At 36.4% G+C, this 25,596-nt stretch overlaps 1 protein-coding gene and 1 pseudogene across 1 annotated transcript in view; both read left to right on the top strand.

Annotated features, from left to right (window-relative positions):
* XPR1 (xenotropic and polytropic retrovirus receptor 1) overlaps positions 1–25,596 on the top strand; it is a 207,008-nt gene that overhangs the window by 58,789 nt on the left and 122,623 nt on the right. The window lies entirely within an intron of this gene.
* The window catches only part of LOC144230936 (cullin-4A-like), a 49,516-nt pseudogene continuing 30,248 nt past the window's right edge, over positions 6,329–25,596 (top strand).

Raw genomic sequence — 25,596 nt, forward strand, 5'->3', positions numbered from 1 at the left:
GCTTTAAAAAACCTCAGCTTATTTTAACACATTGAAAAGCAACGTGTTGCTGGTGTGTCCTGAAAACATAATGAATCAGAATGTTATATTTTCCTCTTTTGAAATTGGTTCTTTATTTTATGTGGCTTTAGTCTTTGTAGAAAAAAAATATTGATAAATTATATTGGATGCCTGGAGCAGAGACCCTTGGAAAGCTCACAAAACTCTACAAAATTCTGTCAATGAGGATATTAGTATCTGAAGTATAAGACCGTAGATTATATTTGCTATTAGTATGCAGAGTGAGACATTTTCCCCTATGGCCACTAAAACCCCTCGTGTTTAGAGCTGTGGCATTAATACTAACATATCATTAATAATCATTGTGCTAATTCCTTGTTCTTTTTCATGGGTTATTCGACTGTAGGGTTCATGCCTGTAAGTAATGAATTGATGATACAATCCTTATTCCCCTGGGTAGAAGTGGTGGAGGGGAAGCTTCCTTCCCTTCTGTCTTCCCTGAGTTCCTTTCTTTCTTCCTTCCTGCTTTCCTTTCTCTTTCTCTCTTGTGTGCCCGCTACCTCTCTGTCTTAGTCTTTTCTCCTTTCACTTGTCCCTTCCTTGTCCTGATAGCCATGTCCTTGCCTGTCTTTGTCTCCTCAACAGTTTCTCCTTTTGTCTGTGATTCACTCTTTCCCCTTTTATCTCTCCCTGCCTTTCTTCTTCCTCTTTTAGAGAGAGAGCATACTTGTGCGTATGTATGAGTTGAATAGGGAGGGGCAGAGAGAGAGAGAGATAAGCAGGCTCCATGTTCATTGTGGAGCCCTATCCAGGGCTTGATCCCAAGACCCTGGGATCATGAGCTGAGCGGAAATCAAGAGTTGGATGCTCAACTGACCGAGCCACTCAGGCGCTCCGTCTCTCCCTGTCTTTCTAATGGTGTTTCACCCTTGTATGATCCTCTCTCCTTGCATTTGTTCATCTGTTTTTATTTGTCTCTCTCTCCCCACTTCACTATGTTCCTGTTCCTGCCTGCCAGTCAGCCTGTTTCTCCCCCTTTGCCTTTTGTTTTTTCTCTCTCTCCCTGTCTGACCACTTGTCTCCCTCTTCATTTTGTCTCTCCTTTGTCTTTCTGTCTCTCCATCTCCTGACCATCTGTCTCTGTCTCTTCCTGTCTTGTCTTTTCCTTATCTCTAGGTAATGTTCTCTTAAAAGTTCTCTTTGTGGGCGTCTGAGTGGCTAAGTCGGTTGGGCATCTGACTTCGGCTCAGGTCATGATCTCATGGTCCGTGGGTTTGATCCCCGCATCGGGCTCTGTGCTGACAGCTAGCTCAGAGCCTGGAGCCTGCTTCAGATTCTGTGTCTCCCTCTCTCTGCCCCTCCCCAGCTTGTGCTCTGTCTCTGTCTGTCTCAAAAATAAATAAACGTTAAAAAAAAAGTTCTCCTTGCTCCTCACTCTTCCTTTCTCATATCTTCTGTCTGTCCCTCATTCCCCTTTCTCTCCATTACTCATTATCTGTTATGTGTTCAGTGTCTGTTACTAATCTTTAATAGAATTATTGCTGATATCTACTGTACCTGACATGCCCAAGCTGTGCACAAGAGATGCTGGGGAGTGCCAAACGCGAACCAACAGGATTTACATTACATTTTTGAGGGAAATGTATCTGTTGGAAAGTGTTCAAACCACTAGTAATAGTTACTTCTCAGTGTTACTACATTCCTTTTGATGTTATATATTTGGGAAGGTGGATTTTTAGTGGTTTTGAGATAACAACAGTACTGTATGAAAATCACTGAAATCAGAAATTGCCCATGGTGGTGTCCAGAGTGATTTCAATGTTTTTAGAATTTACGTGGTACTCAACAGGACCTAAATACTTAAGTTATTTGGATCTATTTAGTAAATGGGAGTGTTATATATTTCTTTTGGCCTGGAGTCACCATGAAAAAATTACTGGGACAAATCGTTGTGTGATTCAGGTAGATTCTGAAACTGTGTCCCCAAAGTGGATACAAACTGAGGTATATTATGTGACCCATGGTAATGTTAGGGGTGAGGTGTAGTCTGTGTTGTGTGAATGGAGGGCTTGGTCTTTGGATTCCCCATGACAACATTTTCATGGGGATCTGTGCTCAAATTAAGACAACCAGAAGGAAAGTAGCAAGCACAAAGCAGTTTATTAAAGCTGAAGTACGCTCTCAAGGTGGGAGAGCACCCCACCTTGGGTGTTATTGGGTCTCTCTGGGTTAGGAGGAGCTGTGGAGTACAGTGGGGTGGTCTCTAATCATGGCTGCTTCCAGTCATTTGGGAAATTCCTCCCACAGGTTGGAAGGGGAAAGTTTTGACTGTACAAAGTTTGTACTGGAAATATCGTGTCAGCCTTTCTAAATTTGGGGGGGGGGACTGTCTCCCATAATGCAAATGCATTGTAATGAGTCTAGGGGTTACCTTGTGGCAAAGGTAGGAGAGGAGAGTGCATGTTCTATACCTGTGACTCTTGATCTGTTCAGGCCTAAAGTCTTGAAGCCACAAGTTCAGGATGTTGAGCTCCTGGGCTTAAATTGTGTAGCTTTTTATATCATAGTCCTTACCTCTAGCTCATGTCTCTGTCATTCCCCTTCAGGGACTTGGGACTATACCTTGGGGCATTCCTTCCACTGTTCTTGTCTAGATTCTGCCTAACAGTTATAATGGGAATTTGGTAAAAGCATAAATTCCTTGTGTGAGGGACACTTCAAGTTAGATGTGAGTAGAAATTTCTGAATATAGCTCTTGAGTAGGAAAAACTCACTTCTTCTGTATGCCTCTCCTTTACCACTCACACAGAACACTTCATTTCTGATTCTTCTTCTGGTCACCAAATGTGTAGGTTTTCTTCTCCCACCAAGCAATTCTCTGTGATACCATCTTGGTGTACCATAATTTCATTCAATTTTGACACTATCTGCCTGCAGTTAGTGTTAGATCCCACAAGTTAAGGGCTCAGGCCCCACTTCAAATGCCAGTCAGAAGCCCCAGGTTGTCATCTGTACTTCTGACTGACTGGCTGTAAATCAGGTTTCCCATGACCCGTTTTTGGGGTTCAGTAATTTGCTAGAATGGCTCACAGAACTCAGGGAAATGCTCACTTAATATTTACTGGTTTATTATAAAAGAATATGATAAAGAATATAGATGACCATCTAGATGGAAGATACACACAGGACAAAGTATGTGGGAAGGACTGTAGAGCTTTCATGCCCTCTCCAGGCACATTACTCTCCCAGCAGCCTGGAAGCTCTCTGAACCTTGTACCTTGGGATTTTTATGGAAGTTTCATTACATAGGTGTGATCGGTCATTAACTGAATTTCTGGCCCCTCTCTTCTTCCTGGAGGATAGGGGACAGGGCTAAAAGTTCCAAGCTTCTAATCATGGCTTGGACTTTCTGGTGACCAGCCCCCTTCTAGGAGCCCACTAAACATTTCCTTATTAGAACAAAAGATGCTTCTGTCACCCAGGAAACTCCATGGGGTTTAAGAGCTCTGTATCAGGAACCAGGGTCAAAGACCAAACAAAAGGACAAAAGATCTTTCTAGTGTTCTTATTACTTAGGAGATTACAAGGGTTTTAGGAACTCAGAACTTTGTGCCAGAAACTGGGGGCAGAGACTGAAATATGTATTTTTTTTCTATTATTTCACAGTTTCTTAAATGTATCCTTTAAAAATTTTCCTATTGATTTAGAACTTATTTTTTAATTTATTTTATGTTATATTTTAGAGGGAGAGAGGGAGAGAGAGTATTAGCAGGGGAGAGGGGCAGAGGGAGAGAATCTCAGGCAGACTCTACACTCAGCACGGAGCCTGATCTCACAACCCCAGTATCATGACCTGAGCCTAAATCAGGAGTTGGATGTTCAACCAGCTGAGCCAGCCAGATGCCCCATAGAGTAGAACTTTAATAATTCAATGACTCTAATTGCTCTTGGTTCTTAGAGTAGATCTTTTTTGGGTTGTATTTGTGACTTACTACATTCTATGTCCACAGATTTACAGCCACTTTTCCCCAGTAAATGTGCTGGTATACAAACATCAGGTGTAGGTCTCCTTGGATTAGCTCTAATCAGACCCAAATTTAGGGATGCCCAGTGCCTGTGTGAATATGGAATAAGTAGTCTTAATACCTTCTATCTTCTTGATTATATTATTAGACTGTCATTCTTCAGGTGATTCTACCAACTTATGTATTTTCCCTTTATGGCTTTCAGCCTGAGCATATTTATATTGTACTTACAGCAGATTTTTTAGTTTTATACCTGAAATATTTCTGTAAGGAAGAAAGGTTTTTAGTGGAAATCTACTCTGTCAGGTTTTGTTTAGTTTTTGTCAATTCACCTCAATAATCATTTGTTTGGCTTTGAGATGGCTTTGTGTGTCTAATTAACTATATAATTTTTTATATAATTTATGCTTTTATAATGGTAGATATTTAATATTTGCATTTTCTAGAAACTGAGAAATATTACATTTTTAACACTGAAGATTATAAAAATGCATTCTTGAATTATTAATGCAAATGCAAATTATTGCTTTTATCACTTCCTCAGTAGAACTTTAGAACCTTTAACTTCATCTTTTGCCCTCCACTTATATATTGTTGCATGTTTTAGTACTACATATATTACATATATTTTAAATCCTGCAAATAATTACAATTTTTTTTTTTTTTACAGTTAATAGCATTTACCCCATATTCATTTACTCCATATTGCCCTTTCTGGTATTCTTCATCCTTATCTGCATTTCTGCTTTTCCATTTGAGATCATTTCCCTTTTCTTCTTCAGCACAGAGCCTGACGTGCGGTTCTGTCCCACGAACTGTGAGACCATGACCTGTGCTGAAATCAAGAGTTGATGCTTAACCAACTAAGCCACTCAGACACCCCTGATTTTCTTTTTCCTAAAGGACTTCCTTTAGTATTTCTTTCACTGCAGATCTATCTGCTGGCAGAAAATTCTGCAACAAGTTTGTTTGTCAAAAAACTTCATTTCACCGTTCTTTTTCAAGGAATTTTTTCCCTAAGAATATAATGCCAGGTTGACAGTTTTTCTTGTAGCACTTAAGATTCCATTCCATTGCTTTCTGGCTTCAGTATTTTCTGATGGAAAGGCAAGTGCCTGTCTCACTGTTGCTTTTTGAAGGTAATATATTTTTGAGGGTAGTATTAGCTTCTTTTCCTATGGATGCCTTTAAGTTTTCCCTCCTCTCTGTTGTTGATTTCCAGAAGTTTTACTGTAATGAACCTAGGTGTGGTTTTCTTTGTGTTTATTCAGCTTGAAGTTTGTTGAACTTATCGAATCTGTGGATTTTTGTTTGTGAAGCTTCCTCAGCCACTGTCTTTTCAAATATTGTTTCTACCCATCGTCTCCATCTCCAGTCTCTGAAGCAGAGACTCTGACTACATGTATGCATGTATACTAGCCCTTCTGCATCCCTCACAGATCTCTAGCATGTTTTTCCTGTATTTCCATTTTTCTCTTCTTAACATGCTTTGATGTTTTCTACTGAACTGTCTTCCAGTATACCTATCATAGCTTCTGCCTTATCTAATCTGCTGTTAAATGCACCCACTGTTTTTCTGATGATTTTTTGATCTTTTCATGTATTAGATCCATTTCTCCCAGTATTTTCTTGAAATATTAATCGTAGATATATTTTTATTGTTTTTAATGTTTTATTTATTACTGAGAGAGAGAGACAGACAGACAGACAGCATGAGCAGGGGAGAGTCAAAGAGAGAGGGAGACACAAAATCTGAAACAGGCTCCAGGCTCTGAGTAAGCTGTCAGCACAGAGCCTGACATGGGGCTCGAACCCACAAACCGTGAGATCATGACCTGAGCCAAAGTCGGATGCTTAACCAACTGAGCCACCCAAGCGTCCCAATCATAGACATTTTAAAAGTCCTGGATTTTCTGAGTGATCTGTGAGTCTCTTGTCTGGATTTTTTTCCTCCTGGTTATCATGTTTTCTTAACTATTTTCATTATATGTAAAACACTATATATATAAAAGAAGCTCAGAGACTTCAGATGATGTCTTCCTTGACTAGAGATGATTTCCACTTTTCTCCATTAGGCTGCTAGGTCAGTGGCTGAGTACTTCAGTCTAGTCAGAGATTGAGCTGGGTTGGGGCTTCAGTACACTTTTAGTAGTTTCATTAAAACTCTGGTTGTCCTTGTTCCTAAGTCCTGGACTTTAGGCCTTTGAGAGCCTGGCAGATCTCTGTGCTTCAGTCTTCAAATGCTACAGGAAATCAGCTCTGCTTTTCAGTGGTTCTCAGCCCATTCTCTCGCCTCTTGCCCTATGTACCTTCAAAACCTGGCTGATGTCTTGAGGAGGAAGCATACTGATCAGTACGTACTTGAGGCAAGGGCCCGTTCTGCCAGGTTTTTGTGTATGCTCAGGTTTGTGATCCCATATAACCACTAAAAGCTTGTGGGTTCTGCTCACCACCCCACCTTCAGAAAATCTCTATTTAGGCCAAGCCCAGTCCTTAGCCCATGCCCTGAATCAGAAATTGACTCAGTCTGGAAACAAAGAAAGCAACTGGTGATAATTAGCTCTGAATAGTTCTCCTCTGTCTCTAAGTCTTTCTTGCTCCCATAGTGCTCTGATACTTTTACAAATAAGATTTTAAAATTTATCCAGCCTTTTTTAGTTGTTGCAGTATGTTTGCATTGACTGACTTCATTCTTCTCAAAAGTAGAAATCTGTAAGCATTTTTTAAAGTTAAAAGGATGCTATAATAACCATTAAAAAATAAACTTATTTCCTATATATGTGATTTAGATGAACCATTTCTCCTCACAAGGAATACTTTTTGACCTTACTCTTATAGTATCAGTCACTTTTATTCCTCCGGCTGCAGAATACATTTTGAAGAAAATCCTTTGTTTACTGATAGCAGAAGTGATGTAGGTAAAAAGAGCAACAGAGGCAACATAAGACATTTTACAAAGGAGCTGTTGGACAGATCTGATGAGAGAAGACAAGTAAGAGGGAGTTGGAGATTGTGGTCACAGTAAAGTAAATAATTTTGAAGATTTTTGAAGTCAAAATACTCCACAGTATCAAAAGTTCCTAGTAAGGCACTGTATCTGTCCTTTAGATGTTTATATTTTAATTGGGAGATGTAAGATTAGGACCATGTACATTTTAGGTGACATTTAGGAAAAGACTGTGCAACAAGGAAATTTATTGTTAGAGAAGATGATAACAGTAACAGTATATATAACTCATCTGAATGAAAGTTTAGAAAATTGTATTTTTTAGTACTAGTACTTTCTTAATAGTTAAACCATTTTATTAATCTTTCATTTTTTTCAGCAGTATTTATTTAGTACCTGTACTGTGCAAGAAGATAAAGTTGTAAACAAGATAGATATGGACCCTGTGATTGTAGAGTTTATAGTCTGTTGATATAGAGAAGTATCATGCAGATACTCAACTTTGTTTTTAATAAGTAATCTGAGGAAGTGCAGGGTTCTTTGTGAGTTTATAGTAAGAGATTTTGATGAGTTGGGGGTGGATAGTTTGAGTGGGTTTACTTGAGGAAGTGATCTTTGAATTGAGGTGTGTAGAGGAATTAACTGGGCAAAGTATTAATTGAGGTTTTTTTTAATAAATTATAGGACTGGGTTCAGAGATATATCCCAAATGTGAGCGTACCTGAGAATGCAGTCTAGCTACTTCCCGCAAAAGTGTCTGCTATGAAATATAATAAAAGAATCAATTTACATTATTCTTACACATTACAAAAATGTGTACATTTCTTATGTAGAGTATATTAATTACATCATTATCATTGCAATAGGCAGTCTTGTGAGACATACAAATTATTACTTTTTTAAGGTGTTCAAGAAATTCCTTAATAGCTGGAAAAACAGTGTGAAAATTTGGCCTTATCAATTTACTCATTTATCAGATACATAACACATATCACAAATTTGATACCGTCTATTACAAAAATTAAAGTTTATTGTGATCTACACAAAATGACTTTAATATTTACAGTCGTCAGTTGATTAGCCATCAAAATAAGCATAGATTTCACTGGAGTTTTAAAATGTATTTTGGTTTTAGCTCTGCCTTTAGAAGCTTTCCTTAATATGTTTAGATAATCAAATTTACTTATATTTTTTGTTGTCTCTGGAATAGCAAGTGAAGCAGTTATGAACTTTTCTCATGATTTTCTACAGAAATAATGAAGTAAATATTTGGAAATGAAGATTAACCTGTTTAATCAGCATCTAGTGCAAATTCTCTTTACTTTTTTTGGCGCAAAAAGGTGATTTTATTTTATTGTTTTTTTTTAATAAATTTTTAAAAACTGTTTTATTTTTGAGAGAGAGAATGACAGTGTGAGCAGGGGAGAGTCAGAGAGAGAAAGGAAGATACAGAATTTGATGCAGGCTCCAGGCTCTGAGCTAGCTGTCAGCACAGAGCCCGACGTGGGCCTCAAATCCACGAACTTGTGAGATCATGACCTGAGCCGAAGTCGGATACTTAACTGCCTGAGCCACCCAGGCACCCCCCAAAAAAGGTGATTTTATTAAAGCATGGGGACAGAACCCATGGGCAGGAAGAGCTGCACTGGGATTGTGATGGGTAACTCATTATATACCCTTAGGTTGGGAGGGGTCAGGGATAGAGTAAGTTTCTAAGGAATTTTGGAAGCAAGGTTTCCAGGACCTTGAGGGGCTAGCTGTTGCTAGGGAAACACCATTCATCACCATTTAATAAAACCTCATTCATGAGACCCTTCAGATGCATATGGGAGGGGGGAGAGCATAAGCTTGGAGCATGATTGCCAGCATGTATCCTGGGGCAGTTAAAGGAAGTAGACTTATAGGATCCTCAAGGTTGGGACAGGGTTAAAGCCAAGGTTTTCTTTTGGCCTAGAGAAGTGTCATCCTTGAGGTAGCTGAGCTCCTAGAGGGAGGTCACTCTGCCAGTTGTAAGGACTTGTCAATGGGCTATAGGCAGTAAGGGAATTTAATTTTCATTTGCCTTAGTTTCCCATATTACCATGGCATGTGCTTAAACCCCTTTCCTTTGTTCTTGGGTAGCCAGGAGTGTCCAAGAAATATCACACAGATCCTACTTTGGGGTGTGTTGGGGCAGGGAGGGTGCTAGCTTGTACTTTTGCCCCTCACTTCCCTCATCGTATCCCCCCTGAACAATTTTGACCCTTAAATCTTTAAGGTTGTTGAAGGTAGAAAAGAAAGACCATCTTCTGTAGCTTCTTCCTGCTGAGGAAGAAGTTTGAGGTCTTCTACAGGTTCACAGGAATAAGAAGGCACATTAGTTTGCTCGTTCTTTCCTGTAAAGGGGGTACAGGTTTTATTTAGATATAGGAGCCCATGAAGAGTGCCCCTCTAATTTTACTGCAATGGGAGTAATATGATCCAGTAGGGGCCTTTTCATTCTGGAGTTAAGTCCGCTGCTGTATTACACGTTTAATCCTTTAAATAAACCAGGTCTTTTGGGTTTATATAGGATGTGTTTAGTAACTGTCAGATCAGATTTAGGAAGGTTATGGTATGCTTATTTAGAGATTTATGAATTAAAATGACCTTAAGTGAATAATAAAAGCACTTTAGTCTTGGGGCGCCTGGGTGGCTTAGTCGGTTAAGCGTCCGACTTTCACTTAGGTCATGATCTCGCGGTTCGTGGGTTCGAGCCCCGCGTCGGGCTCTGTGCTGACTGCCAGCTCAGAGCCTGGAGCCTGTTTCAGTCTGTGACTCCCTCTCTCTGACCCTCCCCTGTTCACGCTGTCTCTCTCTCTCTCCTAGAAATAAATAAAACATAAAAAATTAAAAAAAAAAAAAGCACTTTAGTCTTTATCTATTGAAAAGTTTACAGTAAAAAAAGTCTTTGCATACAGTTGTCGGGGGGATCCATCCCATTTTCCAGTTGTTTAAATAATATGCCCAGGGGGTCCTGTCACTATCCCCACAAAATAACAAGCAAGAAGATTGTCCATACCTGCGCTATTCTGACAGTTTTTCTGAGATTTACCACAAGTTGTCTAATTTAGGCAAACATTTAAAGACAACTAGAATTTAACATCCATAAATGTACATTACTGAAACATAGTTTTTCTCTCTAAAGACCCTCATTTCCAGAGACAGCCAAATCAAGATTAATTTGCATGTAAAACAAGTCTAGTTTGAATAAAGTTGGCCTAATTATTTACATAAGTTCAGCAAGAATAGTGGTTTATCATATAGATCTTTAAAAATTTGCTTTGCTGGAACTTTTTATAAGAAATTAGATTGAACTTTTAGTAACCTCCCCGGGCCACAAGCCAAGCCAACTACATCCATCAGCCATGCTGGAATGGGGCAAATTCCTCTTCACGAGTTCCCCCAGGTAGTACATTTAATAAATATTATCTGTTTTAATACTTATGTTAATGTGCAGCAGAAAAAAAATAATACAAGCACATCATGATTTCACCAAGAGTTGTGTGTTTTTTTTACAAATATATTCTAGAGATTATTAAGAGTTTTAATCTGGCTTATCCTCTTTTGACATAATAAAGCTAAAATTATGACACAGAAATAAGAATTTTATGATTATTATATTTCCTTAGCTTAGTATAAGAGATTCCTTATTTTTTTATAAGAGACTCTTTATAAGACTTAATGTATTGATATGAAATAACACAAACAAAAAAGAAACATTACCCTTTGTTTTCAAATGCTTGTTTATAATTATTATCATCCCTTTTTTATACAGCAGAGAAACGAAAGGGATATTATATGTAAGAAGGAAAAAAATGGTGTAATTCTTACAGTAAAAAAGACTTTTACTCTTTTTCATATTAACTTTACTAAGAATTGAATAGGACAGACTTTTTTTTTATTCCCCTGGACCGTGACTGCAACACTTTCCTCATGGTGTAAAGTATAGCGGTGACTTACCAGAAATTGTTTCTTAGATTTCTTTAATTCTTTACTAATGTGATTCAGTTATCACTTTTTCCTTTTTGAGTTACACACAGTGTTCATATACGGACTACAGAGAATAGCTCAACCCTGTATCAGAAATGAATGTATTAACGTAAGAAGGCTGCTTCTTGGGTTGTAGTTAGCCAAATGATGGTAGGACTTAAAAAATTTCCTAAGTACATTCTAGGTATCGTCACCAGCACTAATGTCATGATTTTCATTAAAATCTTTAACTGTACTAAGTAACTATTATGTTATAGATTATGGAGGCAAAAGTTTTGGAGGAAATCAGGCCCATTTTGAGACACACTCTATGTATTTCATAGAGTTTTACAGTTTCCTCTAGTAGTGGGGGATAATCTGTTAGTTATTCATTTCTTTACCTTTAGAAAGGCACATTTTTGTTAACAACGTTTTATCTTGGTCATACAGTTTTAAGGCCAGGAAGCCAATAAAACGGGGCTGTCAGAAAACTAGAGGAAACTTTTTTTTCTTTTAAATTAAAGACTTGGTGCACTGACTGAATAGAAAGTAATGCTGGTCAAAATAATTTGGTCTTTACATGAGATCCTCTGTTAGGAAATCTTATTGATGTCCTTGCTGATACTTAAAATCTTAATTTGTATTTTAACTTTTTAACTCCATGTACTTTGTACACCTAAAATTATTTTCGCTTTGAAGGAAGATTTTTTTTTAAACCAAAAAATCAAATGATTTTGATTTTTTGAATCAGAATACACATTTGAAATTGTTCCTACTTCATTTTTTCCGTTATCTGAAGCAGATGGTTTGTGTGTGTGTGTGCGTGCGCAAAACTGATTCGCAGGTGACTATTAAAAAGTTTTGACTATAAGTTTATTTTGGACCAGGATAGTAAGATGGAATATAATGACACAGGTATTGTGGCTTAAAAATGAACACTTGTTCCCTACTAAATGGAGTCAACCTATTCTGGTCACAGTATTAGTTGTTTTTCTCCCTTTTTATTTGAAAAACTTACTTTGCATAAGTTTTAAAAATAAAGAGCCCTTGTGAGGAGTTCAGGTATAGTATAATTTATAGTGTATTTAACAAATAAATAAAATATTATAAGTGCTCTAATAATACTGTGTAAGAAATCATTGTCAAATACATTTTAAGTGTCAGACTATATCATCTAGTTCATTGTACTGTACAGTCAGTCTATTGTAATAGTTAATATAGTACAGGAATGTTGACTGAATAAAAAAGTCTATTAATACTCTAAGAACTGTACGTAAAACAATGTACAGTTAAATCTCTGGGAAATTGCAAAAAATCCAAACATCTTTAATTTTCTGAACATTATTGGCTGTGTCAGTATTAGTAGTGCCATCTTTTGTAACAGATCGATGCAAGTTTCTGTGGCTTAACGTAATGAAGGTTTATTTCTCATTAACACAAAGTCCACTGTGGATATGCCTGATCAGGATAGTCTCCTGGATAAGTTTCTTCCAAAAAGTGATTTAAGGATTCAGGCTTCTTCTATCATGTATTTCTGTCATTTTCCACCTGTGACCTCCAGGGTCACCACAGAAATGGAAAGAGTGAAGGATATTGTGTGGGAGATTTTAATTGCCCAGACCTAGAAGTGGAATATATCACTCCCATCTGCATTCTGTTGGCCACAACTCTGTTATGTGGCCCCACCTAATTGCACAGGAACTGGAAAGTATTGTTTATTTGTGTGCCAAGCAGAAGAGCAGTTACAATTATATTGGTAAGCACTAACATTCTTTTCCACATTGATATTTAGTAAACTTGTTTATTTGTCAAAGTTGTGGTATTCAGTAAGCATTTATTGCATACTGTCTTATATGGAACATAATTTTCTTTAAATGAAGAAATAAAAAAATCAAAGAACCTCACATTTTTTTGAACATTAAAATACACAGTGAATGAAAAAAGCAGTCTTGAAAGGTACAAAATAATATAGTTCAAATATGTCTTAGATAAAAAATTATTAAAATGAATTGAATGCAGTCAGGGAAAAGTAAGTTAATACCTGGTTCAAACTGATTTTAAGGGTGATAATTATTTGAAAGAGGAAAACATAGGGTTTTTCATTGGGTGAAATCTAATGGGAAGTTAGGAGATAGACTTGCAAGAACAAGGATTATATAAGAGAATCTGAAAGATAAGATTGGAAGGTATGTTAGGGTTCTGTCTAGTGGATCAAAATGTTTGAATTTAATATTTAATTATTGATGTGTTTAAGCATCTTTCTAACATTTTATTTCTTAGAGGTCATTAGAGCCGAAATGTGATTTATGAAAAGATAAGTGGTTCTGACAGAAGAAAAGAGAGCAGAGAATGCTAGGAGATAGGAGAAGAGCTGCTTTTTTTATTATGATAAAAATTTTTATTAGATTATCTTTCAAGAAATATTAAAAGAAAAACAAACTTAGTTATCTAAACTAAACCAAAGCATAGTGTCTTAGAGAATAAATTTCATTAATGAGGAATGATGAATATAATTATGTAGTGATACAGGATAGAATTTCTGAAGACTTTAAAGTTCCATTGCGGAAACTTTTATTTCCTTTTATATTTGAGAGAGAGTGAGAAAGAGAGAGAGTATGTGTGTTAAGCAGGGGAAAGGGGCAGAGGGAGAGAGAGAATCCCAAAACAAGCTCCACGTTCTGCAGTCAGCCCAGTGTGGGGCTCAATCTCATGACCATGGGATCATGACTTGAGCCAAAATCAAGAGTTGGACACTCAACCGAGTCACCTACGTGCCTGGAAACTTTTTTCTTTTTTGTTTTATTTTGGTAGAGGTATGACATAAAAGACTGTAGGAAATAAATTATGGTAATTATCTATCATCCAATAAAAGAAATTTGAAAACTGTTAGCATAAGGCAACATTTATAAATTGATACAGCAATTGAGGTATGATTTTGTGTGTAGGACATGAAAATGAACATTATAATTTAACATATTAGACCAGTGATTTTCAGAATGAGCTCCCTTGGACCAATAGCATCAGTATCACCTAGGCTTGGACCTTACCTCACACCTACTGAATTCAAGGGATGGACCTGGACATCTGTGTTTTTAACAAACTCTTCAAGGGATTCTCATACATGCTAAAGTTTGAAAAAAACACAGACTTAGAATGTTATAGTCTTTTTTTGTACCAGCCTGTAAATAAAATTCTATGTATGTGCTTCTGTTCAGGTGTTAATGCCCTTATAGAGTGCCTTAATCAGTTATACTATGTATCAGAATATTTAAAAGGTAAAATTGATCAGAGAGTAAAATCCGAGCATGTGGTGGTTAGATATCATTAGAATTTCTATTGGAGGGTGATTTCTCCATTTTGTACTGACACTGGAGAATATCCAAGTTGTAAGATTACAGCGTTTAGATAAATTTATATTCCTATTTTTTCTTTTTGATATGATATGTTGACATTTAGCCAGAGTGTTGAATTTTGACAGACTGAGGGTAGACTTAGTTAGTTGTTAGTAATTGGTTTAGAATGCCACTTGAGATAGTATCAAAATAGGTTTTTGAGAGAGGGGAGGAAAGAAGTTGTGCCTATCTTGGGTTTGAGCTGGACTGAAAGTGTCATTTTTGCCACTGGTTATGGGGGTCATAGTTTGAAAATCATTGTCCCAATATNTTTGAAGGAGAGAGACCTTAAATTAAAATGTTACTTTAATTTATATATTGTTATACATTTTAATTTTATTTAGAGCTCTCATTTTAAGAAAGGACTAAATGAAACAAGAAATTAGTTGACAGCAGCGCCTGGGTGGCCCAGTTGGTTAAGCATCTGACTTTGGCTCAGATCATGATCTCACAGTTTGAGGGTTCAAGCCCCGCATTGACCTCTGTGCTGACAGCTCAGAGCCTGGAGCCTGCTTTGAATTCTGTGTCTCCCTCTCTGCCTCTCACCTGTTCGCTCTCTGTCTCTGTCTCTCAAAATAAAGACATTAAAAAAAATCTTTAAAAAGAAATTAGTTGACAAATTGGCTTATGGAATAAAATGCTCTGATGCATAATGTAACTTAGTTGAACAGAAGTCTAATTTTATTTTGTTTTTAACTGATAAGTTAATTTGTGATTATTAACCTGTGATTTAACTGTTCTTTTGAAAAATCCTACCTAAGAAACTTAAATGCTTGACCATCAGAACAGTGGTCCCAAAATAGAGTTTAGACTGTTTTTCAACCTGACACAGTTGTCTCTCTTGCTTTGCTTTCCTCCTGAAATGATGTTTCCATTTTGGGGATGCAAAGAGCTATGATTATTTATAGACTAGTGCATTTTGGACAGGTGGTGTGTTTACACAGGTCAGTGGAATTATCAAATGTTCCCCAAGACCTCTAATGTTAATACATTTCAATTTATTATCACTTTTTGTATTTAAAATGACAAAATACTTATGTTGGATAGATGGAGAACATTCTCCTTAATTTTATATTTTAATGTAGCAGATTACCTCTGTGTATTAGGGATTTTTTCACAGTTTTGGAATGATAGAGTTACTGGTAAGCTATATAGCTTTGTCACTAAAAATTTTTAAAGAGTTTTTTTGTATCTTCTTAAAGATCATGCAAATCATAAATCTCTCCCCCCCCTTTTTAGTTTCTGCTTTATATATGACAGGAGATTTTAGGGAGTCAGACTCTGTAAGAACCTAAAGCATTCATAAATTATTGAAGCTTTTTATATAATTCCAAAATTGTAGTGAAGTCATAAAGTAACTGTTGGCAATACTACGTAACAAAACCTTCACAAGTTAAAATAGCTCCTAAAGTTTAGCATGTACACATATTTTCAGCTCTAAGACCATTGCTTTATTAATTATGTAAGTAACCAGAGAGTCAGTACTCTAATTATTGTACTAGGGCCAATTTGCCACAAAAGGTACCGAATTCTTTCAGTCAACCTGTATGTGATAGCTGTCATCTCTAGTAAGAGTCCACAAACGGAACTGCTTTTGCTTCCTTGTAGTAGGCAGGAACTGCTTTCATTTTATTCCTTTTTAAGAGCCCTTGCTTTTAAGAACCTACTCCTCCCATCTGCTTAGAGATTAGATGATGTAATATAGTTCCAATCAGAAAGATGTTAATAGTAAAAAGATCTCCTCCTTCTCTTTTCCTCTTACCTGTCTTCAGCTCCTCTGGAATCTTCTCTTTGTTCTATATCCATTAAGCCTTGGTCATCCAAAGTCATCATCTTCAGTTTTCTATATTACACTAAATTAATAACTTACTGTAGGATCATCCTGATGCTTTATCAACTAGGAGTAGTAGTTAGCTTACCTTGAGACATTTGGCTATTTCATGATCTTCTGTCACATGGTTAAAAATCTTTTTCTGGGGCACCCGGGTGGCTCAGTTGGTTAAGCGTCCAGCTTCAGCTCAGGTCATGATCTCATGGTTTGTGGGTTCGAGCCCCACATTGGGCTCTGTGCTGACAGCCAGCTCAGAGCCTAGAGCCTGTCTTCGGATTCTGTGTTTCCCTCTCTCTCTGCCCCTCCCCTGCTCATGCTCACTCTCGCTCTCTGTCTCTCTCTCTGTCTCTGTCTCTCTCTCTCAAATAAATAAAACATTAAAAAATTTAAAAGAAAAACCTCTTTCTGTATATTGTGTGTGACCATTTGTGTTCATTAGTCTTTTCTGTCAAGAGTTCTGATTTTACCCTTCCTTCTACATACAAAGATGGAAAGAAGAAAAGTGGGTTCTCTCCTGAATACATTAACACATAGTTTAATAAAAACAGGATCATGTGCCAAATCCTGGAGGTGAGAGGTGGTCAAAGAAATGAGCCATGGTCCATGGGAGGAAGAAGATTCTTAACTAATTCAGTGAGATAAATGTTACAAGTCAAAAGAAAACCAAGTGCTGTGGGAGTAAAATGTGACACTTGGCCTTGAGAAAATTTGAGAAGTGGTTAATGAATATCTAGGAGAGTGGACATTTTAGCAGGGTCTTGAAGCAGGGCTAATTTATCCACTAGACACTGTGAGCACAGCACCTAGGGCCCACAGTTGAGCCTGCAGAAAAGTTTCAATTTTAATTTATTTTAAAATCAAAACAAAAATTAATATAAAAATAATAAGTATGTAATAATGAACCCAACCTGGATATGTTCATATTTATACTAATGCAGGTATAAAACGTACTTTTCAATATTTTTAAAAATAGAGGTAGTGGCTACCAAGGTGAAAGTGCCTGGGCCTTGCAAAAATCATAATGTACCATACTTACAAGGGTAAGTAAGCATTTGTGGATGCTGGGGACTAGGATTGGGAAAATCTTGAGTAAGAAGCTTATAATTAAATTATAATAAGATTTGCCTTAAGGAACTTAAATAAATATGGTTTCTCTTACACATGCTGCTGCTGCTAGTTGAAGTATTATGATAACTAGAGAAATTAACAGTACTTATCTAAACTAAACACTACTTGATTTGCTAAGCCCCAAATAAAGACTAGTGAATGAAATAATCACTATGTTGAGAGGCAGTTGTCATAAATTTAATATCAGCTTTTCAAAAAAAGTGGTAAGATGTATACTTCACTGATAACAGAATTCACTGATAATAGAAATGTCCCTAAAATGTGGTGGTGTGGAAAATACATCTTTGATTCTTAGAAGTACTGTAGTTTTTTTGGTTCTGCAAACCCATTTTTATACAACTTATATTTCAACATAAAATAAACTTCCGTGGTGAGATAAGGATTGACCATTTCAGACCTTGATTTTATTCACAATTATAAACTACAACCTGTAGGTGTAGGTTAGTTATAGTTATTTCTATTTTATAGAAATAGAAACACTGAAAGAAAGATTTGGAGTCTCTTTTCCATGGTCAGACACTTAATAAGAGGTGGGGCCAGGATTTCAAGTAGAGTAATCTTTATTCTAGTACACTTCCAAGTTGCCAAATTCAGTTTTGGGTAAATTTAATCTAAGGTGTTTGTGGGAGAGGTAATGGGTAGATGTTCAGTATGGTGTATAAGTCTAGATCTCAGTAAGTGGTAATATGGGCCAGAGATAAAGATTTTGATGTTTTCCTCATATAGGTGGTAGCTTTAGTAGGAAAAACCAACCCTGAAGATTAGTATCTTGGAAACCAAGATGAGAGGTAAGGTGTCAAAAACTATGAATTGTCAGTATTGTGAAAAGCAGCAGAGGGGTCTTAGAAGATATGGACCAAAAAGGGTCCGTTTGTCTTAGCAACAATAAGGAAGGATATCGTTGGTGACTTGCAAAAAAAAGTATTTAATCAGGGGTTGCCTGGGTGGCTCAGTCAGTTAAGCGTCTGACTTCAGCTCAGGTCNAGAGGGAGACACAGAATCTGAAGCAGGCTCCACACCTCAAAATGTCAACTCTTAATGTCGTTGCAGGTCATTATCTTATGGTTCGAGAGTTTGAGCCCTGCTTGGGGCTCTGCACTAACAGTGCAGAGCTGGCTTGGGATTCTCTCCCTTTTATTCTCCCCTTCCCCTGTTCTTGCTCTCTCAAAATAAATAACTAAACATTAAAAAATTATGTAATCAGCAGTGCCTCTCTGTGTTAGAAGAGAAGTTGAAGCACAAAGAAGATTAACCTTAGAATGTGACCTTTACTGGAAATTTGTAACTTTTATTTATTTAGTCTTTGCAGATGTTATTAGTTAAGGGTTTTGAGGTCCTTGTCTGTAATGAGCCAGTGAGGAATGACAGAGATGCAATTTAGTTTCACACTCATAAGGGAGATTTGATCTTTAATATGTTTTTAATGTGACTTTATTGAATAATGCATGTTGAATTGCAAAAAGCCACTTGAATTCAGAAATACATATTGTTAGACAGAATGTATCTGTTCTGTATTTAATAGTCCAAGTCTATTTGAAAAGTGATCAAATAGTGTCTTTTTAAATGATTTTAAACAGATTTGGGTATTACATTATGGCTCTCTCTAGACATTTAACTTGTTTAAACTTAAGAAAAACTGATTTCCAATTAACACCAGATTTCATAAGAAAGAAAATATTAGCTAAATAATTAATTCTTTGAGATGGTAAGTATTGCAAACAAAAACAGGCAGCATCTGTTCATTTAGTTGGGCGGACAAGATTGAGCTTGGTCCTTTAAATTTTTAAATATTTTTCAGAATTTATATTTCAAACATCTTTTAGGTACATTTAGGACTAATACTATGTCTAACCAGAGCTTGAAGTCTTTGATTTATGTATAGTTATTATTTTATTGATTGATCAAATGGTGAGAGCAGGTCTGCTGACATTGTCTTAACTTGAACTCCCTCTTAATGACTACCTTCGTCTACAATATAATGATATTAATTACATTTATTTATATTAATTATCTTAACTCTTAATAACTGTGAGCCACTGTAGTTTTAAAAATTGATTCGTAAATAAGATAGGAAAGAATAAATTATGTTCCGAATAGTTTTATTTTTATTGTCTTAATTTTTTTTTTTTAAATTTCAAAGAGAGCACAGCTGGGGAGAGAGGCAGGAGAGAAAGAATCCTAAGCAGACTCAGTGTAGAGCCTAATGCGGGGCTTGATCCCATGATCCTGGGATCGTGACCTGAGCCGAAATCAAGAACTGGATGCTCAACTGGCTGAGCCACCCACGTGCCCCTGTTCAGAATAGTTTTAGTGTATGTTCCGTTGTATTCTAATCATGTGAAATTTTGTAATTCACACTATAGTAAGATGTTTCAGAGGATTTTGAAGGTCTTCTAGTTTTAGCTCCCATCCCTTGCATGACTCACTCTTGCATTATTATTGAGATGGTCATACAGTCTTCTTTTCACACTTTCAGGGATAGAGAGGTCATTACCTCTCAAGATACACAGGAACCAGTCAGTCATGTGTGCCTGCCATATACTAGACATGGCAGTGAACAAATGGACATTCGCCCTATCTTCATGGAGTGTATAACTCAATAGTGATTTTGAATAAGTAATTAAAAGTATGAAAACATTGTGAAGAAGAAATACAGAGTGCTATAAACTAATATGATAAGGGAATTTAACATCATCTGAGAGGGCCAGAGAATGTTATCTAAGGCATTAAAGTTTTAACTGACATTTGGAGGGTAAATTAGCTAGGATAAAGGTGGGGAAGTTTTTAAAGGTGAGGGAAGAGCCTTTATCAGGATCTAGAGTTGAGAGCATGTCACATTCAAGGAACCTGAGATAATTGTAGTGAGAGGGCATCCTCCTCATCTCTGCAGGAACCTAGCCTGTCTCATATATTGAGAACAAAAGAAACCTATTTATATTTTAAGGATTTTCAAATTTGGAAAGTCAGCATTAGCAATGGTGAAGTACTTCCCTTAAGTGACTGTAAGAATCAGACATCAACAAAACAGGAACAGGATGTTAAGAAAACCTCTCACGAATAACTGGGGTCTAGGGGGAATGGTGACTAAAAGGAGATATGAGATACTATGCAAGTAAGGGCAACCAGTTTTAAACATGAGAGTTATCACTAATATTACAGGCTGGTAAGACTGGAGAAAATCCAGGTTATAACTTATAATGGCATTTTCTAAAACAAATGATTTGATAAAAATTATTTTCTTCCTTTTTGTTTCATGTCTCTTCTCGCTGGGAAATGGCCTCTAGCAATTGTGATAATATAAATTGATAGTGATACTTGATTGCTTGACATTTTAAATTTTATTTTTAAATTAACATACGGTAAGGATTGGGCACCTGGGTGGCTCAGTGAGTTAAGCATCTGACTTCGGCTCAGGCCATGATCTCATGGTTTGTGAGTTTGAGCCCCCTGTCAGGCTCTGTGCTGACAGTCCGTAGCATGGAGTCTGCTTCAGATTCTGTGTCTCCCTCTCTCTTTCTCCCTTCCCTTGCTTGTGCTTTCTCTCTCACAAAAATAAATAAACTTTAAAACATATAGTAAGGTTTACTTTTTTGGGGTGTTGTATAGTTCTATGAATTTTAATATATGTATCAGCCTGTTTAGTCACCACCACAATCAGGGTACAGAATAGTTCTGTCACCTCAGAATCCTTGAGTTGTCTCTTTGCAATCACACTCTCCTCCTAGACATAACCCCTATTTCCCATCTGTATAGTTTTGTCTTTTTGATAGTGCCATATAAATAGAATAATAACATATGTAACTTTTTAATACTGGCTTCTTTCATACAGTGTAAGTCCTGTGAGATTCATACAAGTTGTTACTTGTATCAGTAATTCATTCCTTTTTTATTACAGGTTTTTGTGTGAATATAAGTTTTTTATTTCTCTAGATACTAAGGAGTGGGATTGCTGGGTCATTGATAAGTCTGTGTTTAACTTTGTAAGAAACTGCCAGACTGTTTTTCCAGAGTGACTCTTTTGTGTTTCCATTGGCAACATATGAGTTCCAGGTGTTCTGCATCCTCACCAACACTTTATACAGTTTTTTTATTTTAGTCATTCTAATATGTGTATATTAGTGTCTCATTGTAGTTCTGTTTTGAGTCTTCATTATAATTTATATAACATAAAATTACTCGTTTAAAGTGAACAATTTCTATGTTTTCCGATATTCAGAGTTGTGCAAGCATCACCACAATCTTAAGTTTAGAACATTTTCATCACTGTGGTTTATTTTGCATTTCTCTCGTGGCTAATTGTATTGAGCGTCCTTTCATTTGCCACCTCTGTTTCCTAGTCTTCTGGGTGTTTCTTATTTGTGCTGTTTTCCTGTTGAGTGTTGAAAGTTCCTTATGTATTCTGCCTACAAGTCCTTTGTTGATTATGTGGACTGCAGATATTTCTCCCAGTATGTGGCTTGTCTTGTCATTCTTTTAACACTGTTCTTTTGCACAGCAAAGGTTTTTATTTTTGGTGAGGTCCAGTTTTTCAGTTTTTTCACTTTGCTGTCATCTCTAAGATCTGGTCACAAAGCATTTCTCCTTTATTTTCTTCTAAAAGTTTTACAATTTTACATTTAGTTTTGTCATCTCATTTGAGTTAATTGGTATAGAAAGTGTGAGGTTTAGGCCAGTTCATTTTCTTCCATATGGATGTTCACTTGTTCTAATATGATTTGCTAGACTCTACCTTCTCTTTTGAATTGCCTTTGCATCTTTGTCAAGGATCAATTGGCCATATTTTTGAGGGTCTGTTTCTGGACTCTGTCCTGTTTCATTGCGTTATGTTGCTGTCTATCTTTTTGCCAGTACTGTGCTATGAAAATTGTCTTGATGATGTCTTACAGTCAGATACCGTGATTTCTCTGACTTTACTGTTCTTCTTCAGAAATGTAATGGTTTTTCTAGTTCTTTTGCTCTTCCATATAAATTTTAGACTCAGTTCATCTGTATGTACAAAAAAATTCTCCTTACATATTGATTTGGAAGTATGTTAAATCTATAGATCAATTTAGGAAAAGTTGACCTCTTTACTGTTTAGTGTTCCAATCTGTGACCTGTGGTAAGTCTCTTTATTTAGGTCTTTTTTTTTTTTTTTTAATATGTTTCATTAGTGGTTTATAGTTTTCAAGGTACAGATCTATGCATATTTTGTTATATTTGTATCTGATTGTTTCCTTTTGGGGTTTTGGGAGGGAGGGAGGGAGAAAACAAGCTCGAGTTGGGGAGGGGCAGAAAGAGAGGGAGAGAGAGAATCCCAACCAGGCTCTGTGCTGTCAGCATGAACCTGACGTGGGCCTTGATCTCACGAACTATGAGATCATGACCTGAGCTGAAATCCTTTCCTCCCTTAGTGTTTTAGCCTCTGCAGGTCCCTATTCTCACTGTTGTCATTGCCACCACTACCACAGAATTTCTTGGAGGCTACGGTGTAAGAAAATGGATAAAAGAACAAAGAAAGGAGAGAGTCTCTCCACTGAGTGTTAAGAGATCCCTTTTCTTTTACTCAAGTCAGATTTACAAGCTGTTTGGAGCTCAGTCTGTCTGCACTGATGCCCACTTTTGGGTTTTGGGGTGGCATTGAGTCTAGGCCAGTATCAAAAAGGAAATAATTGCCAAACTGATGGCTGCTTTGCTGGTACTTCAAATTCTGGTCTTTTCCGGCAACCTATCTGCTCCTGTTTACTTTTTAGAGCCCTCAAACAACTGCTGCATGTGTTCTGCTTAGGTTTTACAGATGAATTCAGTGGGAGAGACAGATGGCATGTGCTTACATCTTACTCAAAATCCCAAAACCTTGATTGCTTGTTTTTTTTTTAAAATAGGATATTAAAAAAATTATTCTCTTCTGCTCTAAACAAACAAAAACTAGATCTTGCTAGAAGAACTAAGCTATTCTTTAGTACATTTCTTTGGGTACGCTTTATAAACCCCTGAAAGGGGAATTTTTTGGAAAGGATGGTGAGGGACGTGAGTATAGGAGTTACTTAAAAATTTGTTGCCTTGTATATAAAATGCCCATCTATCTAACTGACTTTAAATTACATTTATTTTATGTAGCATGATTGAAATCAGCTTATTTTTATAGTTCACTTAAATTGGAATCTAATTGTACTATTTTTATGACAAGCGGTCTTTTGTTATTAATTATGAATAATCAGTACATGCTTATTTAATATTTGCAAAAACTCTGTCTTCATTCACAACCTATTTAGTAGATAGATCTGATCAAGGAATCTAAACGGTATATAATTACATTGGCTGAATCCAAAACTTAGAAATTGGTATACTTTTTTTTTAAAAGAATACTAGTAATTATAACAATTTGGCCTCAGTGGGTTATTGTAGCTGCCAGTGAACAACTTTTATCTTCACTGGCTATCAGGATAGTCACTGGCATTCAGAAAAATGTTAAAAAGTATTGGGTAAGAAAAAAGTAAGAGCTATTGTTCAAAGCTCTTTTCCATTCATTTGGTAATGGATTGTTTCTTTGTACTTTTTAGCCCATACAGATCAACCCATTATTTAATATGAAGTTTGTTTTCATTGTTAGATTTTTATGGTTCTTAAGTATAGGGATTATTTGTTGTTTCCTTAGCACATACTATCATTCAGTAGATAATGAATAAGTTACCTGAAATTTGAATAGTGAAGTTTTTTTAAATAATTTAATAGGGAAGGCTTTATTACTAATTAAGTATGAGACATTACAGAAATATTATTGACTTTGAAATTGGCAACGCAGAAACAATGAAATAATGTTATTATATATGGAGTAAGCACATGTACACAGAAAAATAGAGATTTTTATAGCCATAAGAGATAAGACTGGCCAGCCCCACGGTTGCTCTGGCTTTCTACTTCCCAAGGAGAGCACCTCTATAAAGATTTCTGTGGATGGGTCCCTGGCTTTCTGACCAAAACCCTATGTCCACACAGCAAACTCCCCCTTATGTAAAGTGATTAGAGTCTATTCTTTGAAGTCAAAAGCACAACAGAAACAGGTGTCCACTTCAACATTTGCAAAGAAAAACATCTTTATATGAATTTTAATATTAAAGTTTGGTATAAATTTAGAGTCAGTCATACCCCGCTTGAATCACAGGGTTACTGTTTACCTACAATGTGATCCTAAACAAAGTACTACTAAGTTTTAGTTCCTTGTTTGTGAAACATTTACATGAGATCCAGCCAGTAGTGTACTGAAACTGGCTTGTACCCTTTCGTAAGAGCCAGTTGTTAAAACTTTAGATATCTTATGAGCTGATTGTTAAACACAGCCATCATTAAAAATTAAATTACACAAACTTTAAATTATGTTAAAAGCAGAAACAATGCTGAAAACTTATCAGTTCCTAGTTATTTTGCTACATTGTATACTATGTCTATTATATCTATATGGTGAAATACCATATAATGATGTGCTCTTGCATATCTCTTCCCAACTCTGTGTTCAGTGCATTTACATTGGTAGCTTGAAATATGCATGATTGTATTTATACCACAGAAATTAGTATTGTTTTATTGTTCTGATTTAGTTATTTATAAAACACACTGATTTATTTTTTGAGTGTTGTCTATAAGATATAAGATAATGATGAAGAAAATACCAATAAAGCAGATTAAACTTAAAATTTTGTTGTGTCTGTTGCTTGTTATGGTTAATAATGCAGAAATTGATGAAATGTGATAAACTACAGGTATACCTCCTTTTATTGCACTTCATTATATTGAGCTTCACAGATACTGTGTTTCTTACAAATTGAAGGTTTGTGGTGACGCTGCATCCAGTAATTTTATTGGCAATATTTTTTCCAATAGCATTTTCTCACTTCATGTCTCTATTGTCACATCTTGATAATTTTTGTGATATTTTGAACTTTTTCATTATTATGTTTGAATTACTGCAATTTCATGATAAAACTTTAATGGATGAAGAGTTGCTTCTTATGCATCAGCAAAGACAAGTAGTTTCTTGAGATGGGATCTACTCCTGGTGAAGATGTTCAAATTTTGTTGAAGTGACCAAAAAAAAAAAGAGGGTTTAAAATATTATAAAACAGGGCTCCTGGGTGGCTTAGTCGGTTAAGCGTCCGACTTTCGCTTGGGTCATGATCTCGCGGTTCGTGAGTTCGAGCCCCGCGTCGGGCTCTGTGCTGACTGCCAGCTCAGAACCTGGAGCCTGTTTCAGAGTCTGTGTCTCCCTCTCTCTCTGACCCTCCCCTGCTCATGCTGTCTCTCTCT

Source organism: Crocuta crocuta, unplaced genomic scaffold (genome assembly GCF_008692635.1).
Source record: "Crocuta crocuta isolate KB4526 unplaced genomic scaffold, BGI_CrCroc_1.0 scaffold3, whole genome shotgun sequence".
Classification (NCBI taxonomy): domain Eukaryota; kingdom Metazoa; phylum Chordata; class Mammalia; order Carnivora; family Hyaenidae; genus Crocuta; species Crocuta crocuta.